The sequence below is a fragment of the Lactuca serriola genome, chromosome 6, assembly GCF_051521515.1.
Source record: "Lactuca serriola cultivar US96UC23 chromosome 6, Lser_US96UC23_V15, whole genome shotgun sequence".
In the NCBI taxonomy this organism is placed as follows: Eukaryota; Viridiplantae; Streptophyta; class Magnoliopsida; order Asterales; family Asteraceae; genus Lactuca; species Lactuca serriola.
This window is the reverse complement of record NC_136413.1, coordinates 42849523-42868497: the sequence shown is the minus strand read 5'-3', so window position 1 is coordinate 42868497 and position 18975 is coordinate 42849523. Positions and strand designations below refer to the sequence as shown.

General features: G+C 34.5%; 1 pseudogene; it reads right to left on the bottom strand.

Annotated features, from left to right (window-relative positions):
• Positions 1 to 1990: 1990 nt before the first annotated feature.
• LOC145059694 (bifunctional aspartokinase/homoserine dehydrogenase, chloroplastic-like) lies at positions 1991 to 11476 on the bottom strand (annotated as a pseudogene).
• Positions 11477 to 18975: the final 7499 nt, after the last annotated feature.

Genomic DNA, 18975 nt, shown 5'->3' with positions numbered 1-18975 from the left:
CTGAGAATTGAGGAAAAAGAAAGTACACAGAAAGTGTGTTTGTGTGTGTGAGAGAATTCAAGCCTGCGTCTTCTAATAAACACAAGGAAGATGATGTTATTGAGAGGGTAGATGAGACAGCAGCTCCGATCTTATGGTTTCAAAGGGGACACAGGTTAATAGATCGGAGATGTAGGATTTCGAGTTCAGGAAAGAGAAAGTACACAGAAAGTGTGTTTGTGTGTGTGAGAGAATTCAAGCCCTGCGTCTTCTACGATGTTATTGAGAGGGAGGCTTGTTGTGCGAGACAGATCACAAAGAAGATCTGATGGTGCTTAAACTAGACCTAGGGTTTGTAAACTTGAGCATCTGTAGCGGTTTCCGTCGAGGTAAGGTTAGCCCAAGCTCGCCGGCTAAAAGAGATGAGTCGAGATCGTTGGTAGATGAGGTGAGCCATGGTAGCGAACGTTGCAGAGCACTTCCATCTTGAAAAGAACCCTAGAATGATTCCTTCGATTTTTTGATAAAATAAATAGTTTGGAGGCGCGTTCAAGAATTATAAAGCGACATACTTACACGACACGCCTATTACGATGGGTGACCTCCGTGTTTTTATTTTTATTTTTTTCTAACACAAATTGTAGGTCACGCAAAAATGCGCGCCCTAAATCCTTCAAAATTTTCAATAGATGACATTATTTTTACGTCACGTGCTTTTACGTATCGTAAATGCGTGCGCGTCATAAATTGCGTGTCATTAAAGGCCTTTTTTCTAGTAGTGTAACCTAACCCTATATATATATATATATATATATATATATATATATATATATGAAGTATTTAATATAAATTACGTGCTATGTGTGCATATTATCTGTGTTCTTGATATCTATGTTGGATGAACAAAATATACATGTTTTATTTGATTTAAACTGTATATGTATTTTATACCTATAAAAATATTGGGTAAAGATGAGTAGATGAATAAAGAGAGATGAAAGATGGTATAGATGAACATTGGCAGCTATGGACTTAGTGCTTGATAGATAAACCCTGGAAGCTATGGACTTAGTGTCACATAGATAAATCCCAGTAAGTATGGACTTAGTGCCTTACAAATGAACGTTGACAACTATGGATTTAGTGCCCTATAAATGGATACTGCCAGCTATGGACTTAGTGTATTACAAATGAACGTTAGCAGCTATGGATTTGGTGCCCTATAAATGGATATTGGCAGCTATGGACTTAGTGCCTAACAAATAACCTCGACATCTATGGACTTAGTGCCTGTTATATAAACCCTGGCAGCGATGGACTTCGTGCCTATTCTTAGGGTAGATTCTTAAGAAATAAAGAAGATAATGGGGATGGGTAATTTGGTTAATTGTTTGATTATGAAACATAATAAATTTATTATTGTGGGTTGAAAACCCTATGTACTCACCAAGTTTCCCAACCTGACCCACTCAGTTTATTTGTATCACAGTTGTCGATACGAAGCTGATTAAAGGAGATGTAAATCACTAGTATAAATGAATGTAAGGTCTGTTTATGCTTATGTTTCTGTATTGACGATGACATCCCAAAGTTTTAATATAAACAAAAAAATACATTTCTTCGGAAATGCTTTGATAATATATTTATCATGTTTTCTGGAAACAAATTCCGCTATATTATTCTTTAAAATGAATACTCTTATTTTCAAATAAGCATAAATAAATTTTTTAAAATGATCGTGAATTTGGGGGTGTCACACATATGTACAGGGCAATTACTTTCTATTGTAGGTAGAGATGCAAACAACCATATATACCCAATTTCTTGGGCTATGGTTGCAGTGGAAAGTAAATAAACATGAAAGTGGTTTATTGACCTTTTGATTGATGACCTTGGAATGGGAGTTGGGCATGGACTAAACCTAATATCAGACCAACACAAAGTAAGCAATTTATGTTCTCTCTATCTTAGTACTACTTAATTTATTTAAGCTTATGTTTTTTGTCTAATGCTAATAGGGATTACTTGAGGTTGTGAAAGAAAGGGTTCCAATAGCAGAGCATAGGAAATGTGCTAGGCACATATGTGCCAACTTCATGAAAAGATTTAAGGGCCAACAATTTAGGAAGCTTTTCTGGTATGCTGCTACAACTACTACCCAGGGAAATTTTGAGCAACATATAAATGAAATCAAGACATTAGAGCCTCTAGCCTATGATCATTTGATGAAAAGGGACCCTAAAACTTGGAGTAGATCATTTTTCAGATAGATAGGGCTTGTGATGCATATTAAAATGGTGTATTTAAGAGTTTTAACTCAGTCATTGAAGCTGCCAGGAAGAGACCACTAATAACCATGTTAGAAGAAATTCTAATTTATGTGATGGAGAAGCTTTGTAAACTAAAGAGAAAGGGACAATCTTGGGATTTAACCATATGTCCTTCCATTAGGCTGAAGTTGGCCAAGCTTAGGTAACATCAAAGGTAAGTGGTTTAATATGTATGCCCTTCATCATAATTTCCTTATATATATATATATATATATATATATATATATATATATATATATATATATATATATATATGCCATTCATTATGTGTATGTAGAAATATTTTTGAAAGTTGTACCATCTGGCTATCAACAATTTGAAGTGAGGTTTGGGTATGATGCATATGTTGTAGACCTTGGTAGTAGGACATGTGCATGCAGTGGTTGGCAGTTAACTGGATACCCTTATGTGCATGCATATGCTTGCATTTCAAGCCTCAACAGGGATGTAGAGAACTATGTCTCACCATGGTTTACCACAACAATGTTCTTAAGTTGTTATAGGTATACCATTAAGCCACTCAATGGTAGTGACATGTAGCCTCATGTAGATTGCATCAAGCCATTGCCACCCAAAAGGAGAAGACTAACAGGAAGACCATCAATAAAAAGAAAAAGGGATCAAATTGAGAGGGAAACCAGTGAAGAAAGTATTCAATCACAAAAAGAGGCTCTGTGATGAGATGCATCATATGTATAGAAACAAGGCATAATAGAACCAAATGTCCTAAAAAACCAACCGAGGAATCATAAAATCCACCATCACAGAAAAAGAAAGTCAAAAAACATGGTATGTGTGGTATATATGTGTGGCATAACTTAACATATGTGAAGTTGAATTGGAGCATGAAGTTGAAATGGAAAGTGACATTGAAGTTGAAATGGAAAGTGACAATGAAGTTGATATGGAACCTGATAGTGAAGTGGATTCTTTTGAAGGTGAATTTGAAGATGATATACAACTTGAAGGTGAAGATGATATAGAATTAGAAGCCGAAGTCCCAGTTCAAGTTCGACTTGAAGTGCAAGTTGAAGTCCCAATTCAAGTTCAACTTGAAGTGCAAGCTGAAGTGCCAGTTCCAGTTCAAGATGAAGTAGAAGTTGAAGTGCTAGTTCAAGGTCAAGGTGTAGTTCAAGTACAATATGAAGTACCAACATTTCAAGTTGTAGTGGGACGGAGGATAAGGAAAACTTCAGAAAGAATTACAAAAAATCATATAAGAAAGAAGTGGGAGGGGAAAGAGGGGAGCACTAGTAATAATCCATATGATTTGGATTAGCTTTAGGAATCTTGGACACTTGTTCCTGTTTTGGCATTTTTGACTGACATCTTTAATTTTTGGAATCTTTTGGCGATATTGCATATTTAAGTGTGTAATGTTTAACTTTTCAAACATGTTTTGGTAGTAATGCATATTTAAATGTGTAATGTTTAACCTTTGTAACAAACTTGTTCCATGTAATCTTTCACCATCTATTCCAATATTTTAGTCATGATGCAGTCCAATTCCATTCCATTTGTAATATTTAGAAATCCAATTCCATTCCAAGTCCATTTTAATTAACCAATTTTCCATACAATCAAACTTTTCATTAAAAACGGTCCAATTCCATTCCATTTATAATATTTAGAAATCCAATTCTATTCCAATGTTTCATTACAATTCCATTCCAAGTCCATTCCACTTAACCAATTTTCCATATAATAAAACTTTTCATTCAAAACAGTCAAATTCAATTTCATTTGTAATATTTAGAATTTCCAAAATTTTCCATTACAATATTACAATTCCATTCCACTTAACCAAAACAACATTTTCATTTAGTCATGCATTATACATCATCATCTACATAATGCAAAAGGATCCCTAATTCAAAACAACATTTTCACATATAAGAAAAACAACACACCCAACACAACTTTATGACTAAAAAACTTCCAACTAACTTTCTCCAACTCTTGTCTGTTAACCAAATTGGGGTTATTCTCTTCTTCGATCTTTAACCGACATATACTAATTTCATTCTCTAAGGTATGAAGTTTCCACCAAATATTATAGTCTTATTTTGATTTCATCCTCTCATGGGTTTTTGTCCATTCTTCAAGAAATTTTTAAAAAAGGTTGAATTGAAGGATAAAGAAGCACAAGTTAACAAAAATTCATAAAAATTGATTTACCAGTGATTTTTGACAAACTCTAAATGATCTTCCAATATTGTCGGGGGTCCTTGAAATCTTCACAAGAGATAGTCGTTTACAATCACATGGATGACCAACTTGCAATACGTCTTGTCATTTGGAAGAAGAAGAAGAAACCATCGATCGATCTAGGGTTCTTTTGGATCAGTAGTCATCGTATCCTGGATCTTTTATATTGTAAATTATGACAAAAATGTACAATGCCACGTAGGTGATAAGTATTTCAATGTATTGGCCACATAGATGCCACATCATCAGAAACTCATGTTTGCCGGTAATAATGGGTATTTGTGAACTTATGAAACAAGTTAGTTAGGTAAATGAGTACAAAAAACAAATATTACCTAGATATGAACATACCAAATAGTTAGTTACCTTAATAATTCATTTTCCCTAAAATAATACATTTCGATTTATATTCTGGATTTCGGACCTCAGACTAAAAAAAATATTTATATAATTTAAGAAAAGATTCGAAATCAAATACATAATTATGTAATCTAAAAAATGATTCATTTTTTAATTAAAATTTAATAAAAATTAAAAATTTAACAATTGAAAAATAAATAGGATACAATAACTTAAATTTTGTATCCGAATTGAAATTTGAAAACCCATTAAACATTCTAAATGAGCATTCTAGAAGTGAGTAGTGTTGAGTTTTTAAAAAAAAAGAGATTTCTACATTGGGAAAAGTTTCAATAAAGTCATCATTTTTTTTGAATAAAAATCTCAATAAACCGGATAAACCTAACAATTTAATTATCTTCATCTGGTAACCCTCATTTAACCGGTTACAAATGTGCATGTGGATTGGACATGCTGAGGTAGATGGTGAGTCATTAAAGGAGAGTTAAATATAAAGCGCATATGCATGCATAAGAGTTTCATTCACTCGTGCCCTAAAATCGGACTAGACATAAATCGAAGTAGGAGGATCAACAAATGTTGTCTACATCTACCATAGGAAGTAGAGGATCAAATCGAAGATGGATGAATCGTCTAAGAAGCATGTGCTATTGTGGTGATACCGTTGGAAGATGGACTTCATGGACCCCATTAAACCTAGGAAGAAGGTTTATAGGCTGCCCAAATTACCAGGATGAACTCAAAGACTGCAAAAACTTTCATTGGGTGGATCCTCCTCTACCAAACCGTTGGTATGCAAATCTTTTACTAGAATTTCACAACAAGGTTAATTTGGAGAACAATGCAATATTTGGGATTATGGACAACAACAAGTTTAGGGGAAACTTTTTGGAGGCATTATTGAACAACTAGTGGCACAACAACCGTGGAAGGAATGGGCATTCATCAATAGAATGGAAATGAAGGTGGAAGATGGAAATCATTGTTTTATGTGTTTATGGTTTCTTTTGGTGATGTTGAAGGATTGGTAGGATAGACAAACGATGGATGGGAAGTAGTGTTTTGGTTGTGTTTGTTTGGCTAGTATTAATGTGTTTTGGTTGTGTATGTTAGGGTACTATCAATGTCTTTTGGAGTGTGTGTAACATGTATTATGTTGTTCCCATTATGAAATGCAATGACTTAACACGTTTATGTTTATGTAGGATTTATAAGTGTTTCCAATGTAATCATGAATGAATGGAATCAATGAACAATGAGTGAAATCATTAATGAATGGAATCAGTAATGAATTGAATTAATGAACAATGGAATCAGTCATGAATTGAATCAATAAACAATGGAATCAAACATCAATTGAATCAATAAACAAAGATGATCAACAAACAATGGAATCAATAATGACTGTAATCATTTGTGTCTGGAATCATGCATGACCGGAATCAAGTATGGTTGTAATCAAACATGGTTTGATATCCATTTAACTAAACAATGTAATCATAATTAAAGCACTAGAATGGAATTAACATGATATGTGTTTCGTAAAACGCTCAGACGACACGCAAATGCGTGTCAAGGAAGGCCCTATCATAACGAGAGACGACACACTTTTGTGCATCGTCTATAGACGATGCGCATTTACGACGCGCAATGCGTATCAAGGAAGCCCCTGTCATAAAGGAAGACAACACGCATTTGCGTGTCGTAACCTTACGGCGCATGTTTAGGACACACATTGCGTATCATTAAAGCCCCTATCATAAATGAAGATGACATGCATTTGCATGTCATAAACTTCAGCAACCATTTACGATATACATTTACAATGCGTCTTTACGATACTAATATACACATAATACAAAAATATGGAAACAAATATATACCAAAACAACCAATTTCATCCATAACATCATGTCAAAAAATTGTAATACATTGGTATTAAGGGGATCCGATTGTACATTGTTATTAAGAGTTTTTCCCTAACTATATAACCTAATACTACATTGCTATTAAGGAACACCTTCTTGTTTCTACTTCTAATTGTTATGCTTCTATTTCCACATGATACCTGTTTTCATCATCAACACATTAGTAGTAACATACCTTTTTCCAAGAATCTAAGCTTTAATATAGCCCATATATGTACAAAATAAAATACAATAAATAAGTACCTCTAAAGATGAGGTATACATGTATACACAAGAATGATTCAAGAGATGGTATACATGTCGAGTTGATTTTATTTCCAACTTTGGTTCAATTTTCTAAAGGATGAGGTCTTGGAGGAAAGATAGCTGTGTGTGTCCAAAAGTTGTGAATAATCTGAAATTACACCTGTGAGGGACTTTGATGACTTATTGACTTTCCCCTTTATTCATTAAGTCCTAACTTTTTACAAATTTACCCTCGTTTGTTTTTTTTTTTTTTCATTTTCTCAAATAACCTTTAAACATAATTTACCCATATTCCAGAAATTGATGAGCAGAAAGTATTTAGAAACTAACCATAACATACTTTATGCCTTCTTTCTTCCAGTCATTCATAGAATAATAACAAGACATATTTGTAAGATCAACTACTAACCCCAGCTGAAAAAACATCAATAAAAAATCAAATAAGAATAGCTTCCCACAATTAGTCCAATCATACACAATACATAACAAGGCATTGCAGAAATAAACAGAAAAACATTTAAAGGTAAAGTGATAACATATACTCACCTTCCTCCACAAAACATTTGTTGGTGAATGACTTGTCTAAAGGAGTATGTTTTACCAAGGACAATACATAACCCTATCCATTTTTCTTCTAAATCTTTTTTTATTTTGGGATCCTATACTCTAACTGACAACTTTTAATTTTCCTAAACTAATGCTACAAATGCCTAAGTATATGTGTTTGGTAATTCACCTTTCAAAACTCTAAAACAAAATAGAAGAATAAGCATTAGTTAGTTTGACTCAAAATCGACACCTAAGTTTTATTATTATTATTATTATTATTTGGCATAGAATAAAATGCGGTTATGGATTATACATTGAGGTGCTTTCCCACATTAGTAAAATCAACAGATACATCATAGATACTAACTATTATCTAGTCACATAATCAGTATCAGTATGTCTGCTATATGCAATGACCAAGAATGGAATAAACAGGGTAAAAATTAAACAAACTAATAAAACATCATTAAAACACAAATAACAAAATGGAAGGTTGTAAGCCTTTAAATACACTTTTACCATCATTATTGTTTGGATCTACAGCAAGCCTAGCATCATTATCAGCCAAGCAAGCAACCTTTTCCTAAAAATTCCTTCAATGCGTATAATCTTATCCTTTGTTTGAAGTAAATTTCATAAAGTATGCATGATTGGAAGACCAGCTTCAACAGTGGCTTCATAAAAGTAATGAGTAAATGATTGCCTTTGAAGAGTTCTCATCTTCAAATAATACAATTAATGGAATGGAATGGAATGATTGATTACATTCCATTATAGGAATAGAATTTTAATATTGTTACCTTATCAAGTGGTAATGACATGAATTCCTGCTCGCAACCAGTCATGGTAGTGATCTGCTACAACAGTACTTGCTGTACAATATACTATTACTGTATTAGGAATAAAGTGATTCCCATGAACATGTTGAACAAACTTTTCCAAATCAACTTTTTCCCCTTTCTCCTTATGAACTTTTTTCCATGTAGAAAGGTCAACACCCTTACATCACCAAAATCAAAAAATTAAAAATTAATATAATGATCAATGAAATTTTCAACAAATGAAACTTACGTGTCACTCAGCAACATTTTCTTTGATCCAAGGATTCACATGACACGTAAATCTTTGTTGGAATTTTCCTTTAGTACTGCTGCCTGAAAAAGATGCAAGTTATAAATGTTTAGATTAATAAGAAATTAATAAGAAATGATATGAAATATAAATATAAAATATACCTGTTCTCTAAGCTGATTATGTAAAGTGGCACCAATAAGCCCAGGCCTAATAATACCCACAACTATTGATGTTTTTGAAAGCTAGAATCTTGAATGAACAACTCTTAAGGCTCTTACACAATCTTCTTTTTTCTTACAATTATAGTGATGTTGTACTCGGAGCACTCTTGTGCTATAGCTCTCACATTAATATTAGCCTGAATTTCAACATTTAATAAATAAATATCATGTTATATTATAATGTACATGTATGACTTAAATTAAAAAATGTGTTACCTTTGCAAGTGCATTGAATAGAGTTGCACTGACACCTGGAGTACTTGCCATTTTCTGGCCAACTGCTACAAGAATGCTACAGTTTGGAATGACTGCCACCTGTCACAAAAATGTAACTAACATTTATTATGTAAAAAGTTTGTGAAAATTATAAGTGAAAGTTTTTATAAAAAAGGTCCACAAAAAGTCAACACCTGAGAAAGACTTCCATCACTTACAGCTTGACGAAATCTGGCCTCTAATGCCTTTGCAACTGCTTTCACTTCCTTCTCAGGGACAGCAAAGCAGACATCATGTTCACTGCTAGCCTAAAATAAAACAATAATAAAAATAAATAGAAATATAAAATAGTAATTTGATGGGTTTGGTTTGGAATTTTGGATTCCATTCCATGGTGTTTTTGGTTGCCATATGGACCGAATTCAATTCCTTCAGATTCCATGTTTGATGAATTTCATTATTCCTAGGGATGGGTTCAAGGGATTCTATTCATTCATCTTTTTCATTAAAAAAAGACCAAAATACCCTTTTTATACTTATATAAAAGTAGAGTGAGATAAATACCTGAGAAATCATGATGACATTAGCTGGATCTTTTACAGCACCAAAAATGGCACTTGCTGTACCCGGAACCAAAAATGGCAGGTGCAGAGAGGTTGAAGATGTTTCTTATAACAATGGGAATGCCATATCTCATCACTGAAATTATAGTTCTTGGATGTAAAACATTTGCCCTAAAATATGACTGCATCATCCAAGTTATAAACAAAATTAAGGGGCCGTTTTGTCCTTTTTTCTCATTAAGTCATGTATGGAAAAACCGACTGAAGGAGTAATGATAGGTAAATAATTGGTGTCTTAATACATTAAGTCAGATTATGTGCTTAACTCATTTCATTAAGCTCATTAAGTTAAAAAGAAACAACATCTAAGAAGACCCAATAAGGGTATGATTATAATTTATAAAATAGAAAGAGAAGAATAAGATTACCATTTCCCATGCCTCTTGATAAGACAAGTTGTTCAAGATCATAGCCTCACTAACTGCAAAAGATGTTGTTTGTTCTTGAGAAAGATTTCAATTATCAATAGATTTTATTAATTTGGATAAAAAAGTAAAAAGATTATGACCTTTTCTAGGGTCTGCACTATAGACACCATCAACATCTGTCCAAGTGGTGGTCTATTATATATAGAGTAGTTTACTACAAGACATATGGGATGTAAGACATTAATAAAAAATTACTAGTCTTAAAATCAAAGTGATCATCAAGAAACAAACTTGTCTACTATAAAAAGTTATCATGCACAAAAAAAACTAGGATCAACAACAATCGATGGGACATATGAACGACTTACAATAGCAAGAACTTGAACAACAAGAACAGCCAATGCAACAACAACAAGAACTTCAACAACCAATGCAGCAACTTAGTCATTGGATTCGAATTTCTTTGATTATTTGGCAAATGCTTTCTTCTTGAATTTGCACTAGTTTTTGAAGAATCTCCTTTTGATGTCTTTACTCACAGTAATTGACATAAGGAAGAATGAGTGATAAGTAACTAAATTACATGATGAAGCTTATTTCAATGAATTCAAGAAAGTCAACTTATTGCATAATAGAAACATAAGTTGAATATAGCAGGAAATAATTCCCAACTATGAAAGACATTGCATAAGAAATAAGAAAGTATTTGAGATAATAGATATATACTTTTGATTAATGTTCAATAAAAAAAGATAATATAATTTTATCATATCAAATTGTGCTTTTAGGTCTATGATTATAAGTAATTCAAGTGAAAAAGGCAACAAGGATTGAGTAAAGGTAACCTGTAATAGAGAATTGAAGAGGAAAAATTATAGTAACCATAAACTACAAACCAAACTACAAACATATTCAAATCACAATCACTTTGATTTTGATTTGACTTCTATGATAATTAGAAGGAGAAAGAAGTGAACTGATATGGATTAAGGAATGGAGAAAGTTTCACCTAGTAAAAATCAAATTACCTTTCCAGCCATCCTGCACAGATTTAACAATTAGAACACAAACAACAATGAAAATATCCAAAACCTCTAAACCTCAAGCTATATAGATCTTCACAAAGACAAATAGAAAGGTTTGTTATAAGTAAGGTGAGCTTCAATGAACAAGGCTAATCAAGAATTCAAGATAGAAGATGAAGCTAACCTTACATCGTGTGTTAACTGCTTTAGCATCATCGCTTCTTGTAAAATATGATGAACGCCAGTCAAAATCAAGATTGAATGTGAGCTCACTCGAGGAAGCTCTGATTTGAGAAGACCATAACAATACATAAACAAGAGAGCCGATTAGAATGGAAACACGAGACATTAATTTAAAGCAGGAGATCAATAATAAATAATTACATGTATGATGTATACTTCAATGTCAAATAAATTGAGAAGACGGTCTGATTCACCTGTCATTCAATGAAATGATTCAAACACAAGTCCTAATTTTAAAAGACGATAGTTATGCTAAAAAAAGAGATTCAACTAGAATCCAAGCATGAAGTGTTAATTTGAAGCAGGAGATGAATAAATAAATCAATACTTTAGCCTTCAATTCAACTGGACAAAATATGTAGCCAATGGGGAAAATCGGTGACATGAGGAGGTGGTGGCGAAGGGATATGTACAGGTGGCAAGCAGCTTCATCCAACATTGTTGTAATCATTGTCTAAGGAGGAAAAGTAGACATCTAGACTAAAGGGCAAATATTTTCAAGTAAATAGAAATAAGGTATTAAGCATTAGGAATGGGAACTATAAAGCTAACAGTCGATGTGTGGAGAAAGAAGATGATGGCGTCAAGAAGCAAGACTAGGGAAAAGAAGGATACGAAGGGAAGGAGAAGACGTGGGGTTTCAAATTTTAGGGATTTCCTTTCCCTCTAAACACTACACGAGAAGATGCTCTGTTACAATGGTAGATTTTAACCTAGATACAGTAAGAAATTAGAACACACCAAAGGAGTAGGGGGTTGATATTTTTCCTTGCCAAAAACCTAAGTGTTATGAGAGAGATTATGAGAGGTGAAAGATTAGTTTGGTTTTTAGGGTAATGAATAAAGCTGTGGTTTGTTGGTGGTGGCGGGGGAGCAGAAGATAGCTCCGACGAAGGTCAAAAATGTGGAGCAAGGAAGAAGGAAATGGTACGAAGACATCATCGTGAATGGTCAGTGGCTGTGTAGAGAGAGAGAGAGAGAGAGAGAGAGAGGAGGGAGAGAATGGCTCTATGCGATTTTACGAGAGATAAGGCGATCCAGAGGAGAGGGTGCGGAAGCGGGGTATTCAAAATTTTAGAATTTTAGAATTTTAGAATTTTAGAGGATCCATCTTTAAAAACGCGTGTTTAGTTAGAAAAAAATATAAAGCGACATTTGTAGATGACACACACTTAAAATAAGCACCCTTCGTGTATTTAATTTTGTTTTGTTAGACACTAATTTTAGGGCACGCAGAAATGTGTGTTCTCTATCCTTTAAATTTTGGAAATCTGACATTATTTTTAGGGCACGTATAGATGCGCGTCCTCTATCAGTGTGTGTCATTATATGCACGTCGTAAAAGGCTATTTTTCTAGTAGTGGCATTTACAATATAATCAACTTAAAGAAAGATAAATCATTTTTATCATAGAACATGTAATATTAACCAAAGCTAAAAGTTTGAATGACTAGTTGTGTAAATGCCCAAAACCATAATCAAGGGGCCCAAAGCCTAATGTTTAAATGGATATAAACAAAAAGGGCTATCAACAGTTACCCAAAACCAAAAAAATTTACATGTTCTTAACAAAAGCATGGGTTAGAAGCACCCTAATCTAAGATAAGTGGGTTGGATGAACTCATTCCCTTCCCATTTTTGACAACCACCACTTTCTTTAACTGTACTTATTTTATCCTCTTTGAAGGCTTCCTCATTCTCATTTTTGGCCTCCTCCTTCTGTTGTCCTCTTGATCCATGCCCTCCATACCTAGACCCTCCTGCTCCATCCCATCTGTACCCATACCATCTTCATTGATTCCCTCCTGAGCCATCCTTGTTAGTGGCGAATCTAGAATAAAAATTCACGTGGTTTCCTAATATTGTTCAACCAGACTAATAAAATTATAGTTTTGAAAACCAAATCGTATCTGTCGTTTTGATCAATTGTAGTGAGAACTATTCTTGTTACCAGTATTTTGTATCTAAAACCGCTTGTTAGCAATTAGTGGCAACCGGCCGATTTTCCAAAAAACCCAGTTCAACAGGACCATTTAGACCTTTAATAAAACGATATTTATAAATATATGTATTATATTTTAAAAAACAATTGAAAAAGCAAATTTAGAATAAAAAGCAGCTTTTAACTTATTAGCTAAGTCACAACTAGCCGTTAAGCACAAAGTCACTTTAAATTTTTCTCTCATCGTTTTATTTATAAAACATCATCTCTCACCTATTTCATGTAGTTGGTCGATGTGGCACTAACTATAAGCTATGCAATTATCGCGGTCCAAAATCTAACCGCGATCACCTACCATGATTTAAAATAGTGGTTCTCGCGGTGAGATAGCGGGTTTTAAATATCATGTAATATATATATATATATATATATATATATATATATATATATATATATATATATATATATATATAATACAAGAGAAATACACAGCTCCTCTAGCATTGTATAGATGATGAGAGATGAGAGATGATGAGATGAATGATGATATAGATGATGAGAGGTGAAAGATGATAAGAAGCGATTACCCAGGCGATGGCCCAGTCATCTAGCAGAGTATAGATGACAACCACAGACTATTATAGATAGTCCAGTGGAACGCTAGCAGGGTCGCAACCTATAGGTGTTGTGAACGATGTGTTCACCAGATGTATTATAAAAACCCTAGCAACTATGGACTTAATGCCTCACAAACGAACATTAGCATGTATGGACTTAATTCCTTACACATAAACATTGGCAGCTATGGACATAGTGACTAACAGATAACATCAGCAACTATGGACTTAGTGCCTGTTATATAAACCCGGGCAATGATGGACTTCGTGCCTATTCTTTAGGACAATCCTTAGAAATGAATGAATGAAGGATAGATGATTCTTAGGGTAGATCCTTAAGAATAAAGAAGATAATGAGGATGTGTAATCGGGTTAATTGTTTGATGATTGAACATAATAATTGTATTATTGTGGCTTGAAAACCCTATGTACTCACCAGGTTTCCCAACCTAACCCGCTCAGTTTATTTTTATCACATGTATCAATACCAGGACACATTACACTGGGAGATTAAAAGAAATGTAGATCATTAGTGTAAATGAATGTAAGGTCTGTTTATGCTTATGTTTCTGAATTGACGATGACATCCTAAAGGTTTAATGTAAACAAAACAAATTTCTTCGAAAATGCTTTGATAATATCTTTATCGTGTTTTCTGGGAACAAATTCCGCAATAACATTCTTTAAAATGGATACTTTGATTTTTAAATAAGCATAAATAAAAATTTTAAAATGACCGTGACTTTGGAGATGTCACATGGAATTGAGCCAATAGATATTGTTATATAGCCTAATTACAATTTATTTCAATGATTTTGAACCTATATACATGAATTGGAGATTTATATGAGAAATTAAGCTCATGGGATTTAAGGTTCATGGGTAAAGGGTGTGACTTAATGAATTAAGTCCTTGAGCGATGAAATATATTGGTATATGGTGTTCATAACAGATAATATGAGTCTTTTACGATTATTAAGCACTTGATATATGTTTAGATTTTTGGCATATGTTAAGATGATGATATGAACTTATAAATAGAGAATTGATAAATGTATGAGTAAAGCCATATAAAGGAGTTAACAAATGATATATATGTTGAGTCTGTTAGTGTTGCGTCATGGGCCTCATGTTTTGTATCCGGATTGGGCCTGTCCCTCCGTGATTATCTTGTAGGGTTATAGTATAATTATGCATGCATGTATGCATATTTTGGAGTCATTAATTACGTTGATTATTTTGTAACCCTAAACATCTCTACAGTCGAAGTTCTTAGTCGAGCTCTTCTGAGGTGTTAAAGTTTTAATCATTCGACACATTCAAAGCCATTCTCGTGTTCTTGTTTTACTCTTATAATTGTTTGCTTGCATAGAATCTAATGACCCTTAAAGAACTTTTGTTCTAACAATTGGTATCAGAGCGGGAGACTGTGTGATCAATACACATTCCTTCTGTATTCAGAATTCCTTAGGGTTTATGCTTTTATCGTATAAATAGAAGCCGTCCTCTTCATATCGACGACAACTCTGTTTCAGATAAAACCCTAATCTCAAGTTTACAGGTTTGATTCTAGCAGCTCACCATGTCTCATGAAGATTCGCAAACAAACCCCATCAATATCTCAAACAACATTGGATCTACAACCAGGATACCCATTCTCTACACTCAAGACTACGAAGTATGGTCACATCAATTCGAAGACTATATGGTTGGATCTGAAGATAATGGCTATCTCATCTGGGAGGCTATTACACTTGGGCCATTTGTTCACTCTGGAACGAACACTACTGTCAAGTCCCAAAAGGAATATAACAAGCTGGTGGCAGATGTAGACAAGATGCAGCAGGACGAGAAAGACAAATTGTTATGTAATGTGAAGGCCATGAGGATGATCTGATTCGCCTTGCAATCTGACACCTTTCGGTTGGTTGGTTCATGCACAACGGCCAAAGAAATCTGGGATAGGTTGAAAGAACTCTATTCGACCGATGAAGATCTAGAACACTCCATTCAAACCTTGTTGCTGTCAGAATTTGGAGTTTTCGAACAGAAACCTGAGGAGAATTTCATACAGACTTTCGATCGGTTCAAGCATCTCCTAAGTAAGATGATCAAGCACGGAATAGAGAGGAAGTTGACTGAGCAGAAAGTTACTTTCATGAACGGGCTCAGACCGGAATGGATGGCATTGGTTTCGATAGTAAAAGCACATGAACAGTTTAAATCTTACTCGCTAGCAAAACTTGTGGGAATTCTCAAGTCCCATGAAAGTGTAGTAACCAAAGAAGCGAAAGTGGTTTCTGGTGTGGGTTCACTGGCTCTTGTCTCTAAAGGAAAAAGTATTGCAGAAGAAGAGGAAGAGTCTGATATGTCTGAGTGTGACCTTACAAGCGAGGAGTATGCTATGATGGCCACCAATCCCAAGAAGTCTGCAAGGAGAAAATTCCCTGTCAACAAGAACCGAAACTGGCAGGGAAGTTACAGCTCTGAGAAGGTGAAGGATGAAGCAAAGATCTCCTCTCAAAAGGATGAAGATAAGAAGGAGAGCAAGCTTACAGGAGACTCAGGATACGACTACAATTACTGTCATGGCAAGAACCACTTTGCCAAAGATTGCATGTTGAGAAAAATGGCTGAGAAAAGAGATGGTGAAGATGACGAGGTGTACTACATGCGCAAGTTGGAAGAGATCAAGAAAAAGAAGGCGACTAACAGTTCTATGAATGCCTTGATTGTGCAGGAGAATGCTGATGAAGACGAGTTCGGTGGCATGGAAGTTTGGTCAACCGACTCTGAAGATGAAGAGGTGTGAAAGCCCACTCATGGAAAGGCTTATGTAGCAAAGGAAGTAGGTTCAGTTGGAAAGTGCTTGATTGTCACAGCTAGTTCATCAATTGAAAGTGCAAGTGTGGAACCCTGTCACACCCCCAAACCAGAATGGCGGAAACATTCGGGGGTGGGTGACTTCACGTAGTACCATAACAATTGAATATCGTAAAGAAAGTAACACAACCATCATATATATAATAAAAACGTACATTGTTGTGTTATACATGTTTCCAAAAGAATATTACAATATGATGATTAAAATGTTTGATAATAAACGCCTTAGCGTTCCTTCTTCAAAAGCTGGTAGTTACCTGTATTACTGATTCCCTGAGAAATACAAGTGGTTTCGAAAAAGTGTCAACAATAAAGTTGGTGAGTTCATAAGTGTTTTTGTACTGAAAAAGTATGTCTTTTTGGAAGAAAATAGATGAACATAGTCTCCAAAAAATCCAATATTTTCCACATATAAATTGAAAAGTTCCCAAAGTTGGAGGGCGTTAGTATCTTTCGTACTTAAATGATAAAGATGAATTTTGTACTCAAAATAATGTAAATACCGAATGCATTTATGAGTCTCGTAAATCAAGCTTGTTTTTATACTTTTGTGTGAGTCTTATAACCATACTATTGACACAGACTGCCTGTAACAACATTCTTCAGGTGTTGTAGTGTTATGACATTTGTCACCCCAGACCTGCCGGTCTAACTGTAGCTAACAGTTTAGGTGCGGGGTTGTCAATCCCGTATAGATCTATACACAAGTATCACGCTTTCCCTCCAAGAGATTATGGTTTATAATACAGGACTTGAAATGCATACTAGAGGGTACGTTGAAGTTGAATATCTCACAACACTTAGTATAAATAGATTTACGATACGAAAGTTTTTGTTTCGCTTCAGATGAAAGTATTTCGTTTTTCAAGATGTTTATGTAAGAATGTGTGAATAACTCGCAAAACTATACCCATTATAGTTTTTCTGAAAATGTGTTTTATTTGGTGAAAATAACTTGGTGAAATACTAACCTTTACGTAAAGTAAAATGCTTATATCGAATAATGATAAGATAGAAGTTGTATTTATATCTATATAAATCAATACGTTTTCTTGTATTGTACTTGTATTTCCCCCCTAAAACATGAAAAGACTTGAAAAGTAGGGGTATGAACTCACTTGTTCGGTTTGAAGAGAGTGAGACTAGAGTCGAGCAGAACTTCAACTGCGGAAAGCTGCGTCTTTGAGTTTCTCGGGGATCTCGGTAGCGTAGAACCTTCGTTGGGGGCTCGGGTGTGGAACTGAGGGTGTCGGGATGGCCTCTGGTGCTTACAAGTGTGTGAGAGTGAGTGAGATTTTGAGAAAAGTGTGCCAAAATCCGGAGTTCATGCCCTCTATTTATATGGTTGAAGGCGTGAGTACGTTGGGCATACCACCGGAGTACGCTGGGCATACGCGTTACGCTGGGCGTAACTTTGCGTCATGGCTTACGACTCGGGTCTAGCTAGGCGTAGAGCTTGCAGCCGATGGGACTCGACCCTGCACCTGAGTACGCTGGGCGTACTCTTGAATTACGTTGGGCGTAATCCCGACTTCAATCTTCTAAATTCCGTAACTTTCGCGTACGGGCTCCGTTTTTCGTGTTCTTTATATCCACGTGTAGGTGAGACTGTATCTACAACTTTCATTTAGACTTCGTCGGCTAGTTTTGACTTTATTTTTAATACTATGTTTTTAATAGGCTGGGACTGCTAAATTCCGTTAAAAATTCATAACTTCTTTATCCGATGTCTATTTTCGTTTGTCTTTTTATCATCTTACTCCTGTTGTGGAGACCTTCAACTCTCGTTTAGGTTGCGTTAGCTAAATATCGTTCGATCTTTAATTCGAGTTTTTAGCTCTCTACTGCTGCTGTTATGAAACTTAGAAAATTCGTAACTTCTTCATACGAGGTCCAAGTTGGGCGATCTTTTTATGCACGTTCATTGTTTAACGTAATCTACGACTTTTGTTTAGATACTTAAGGCTAAAATGCATTTTATTGAAATTTCACTTTTTACGTTAAATAATGTTTTACCGGGTGTGTCGTGAATTTTTGAGTGTTCATAATCTTTTCATTATAACTCGGTTTTGAATGTTCTTTTATGTTTTTGGAAACCTTGGCAGGATATCTAACATTTGATGCATCCCAAATTTAGATTTTTGAACATTTTATTTTTTAGGT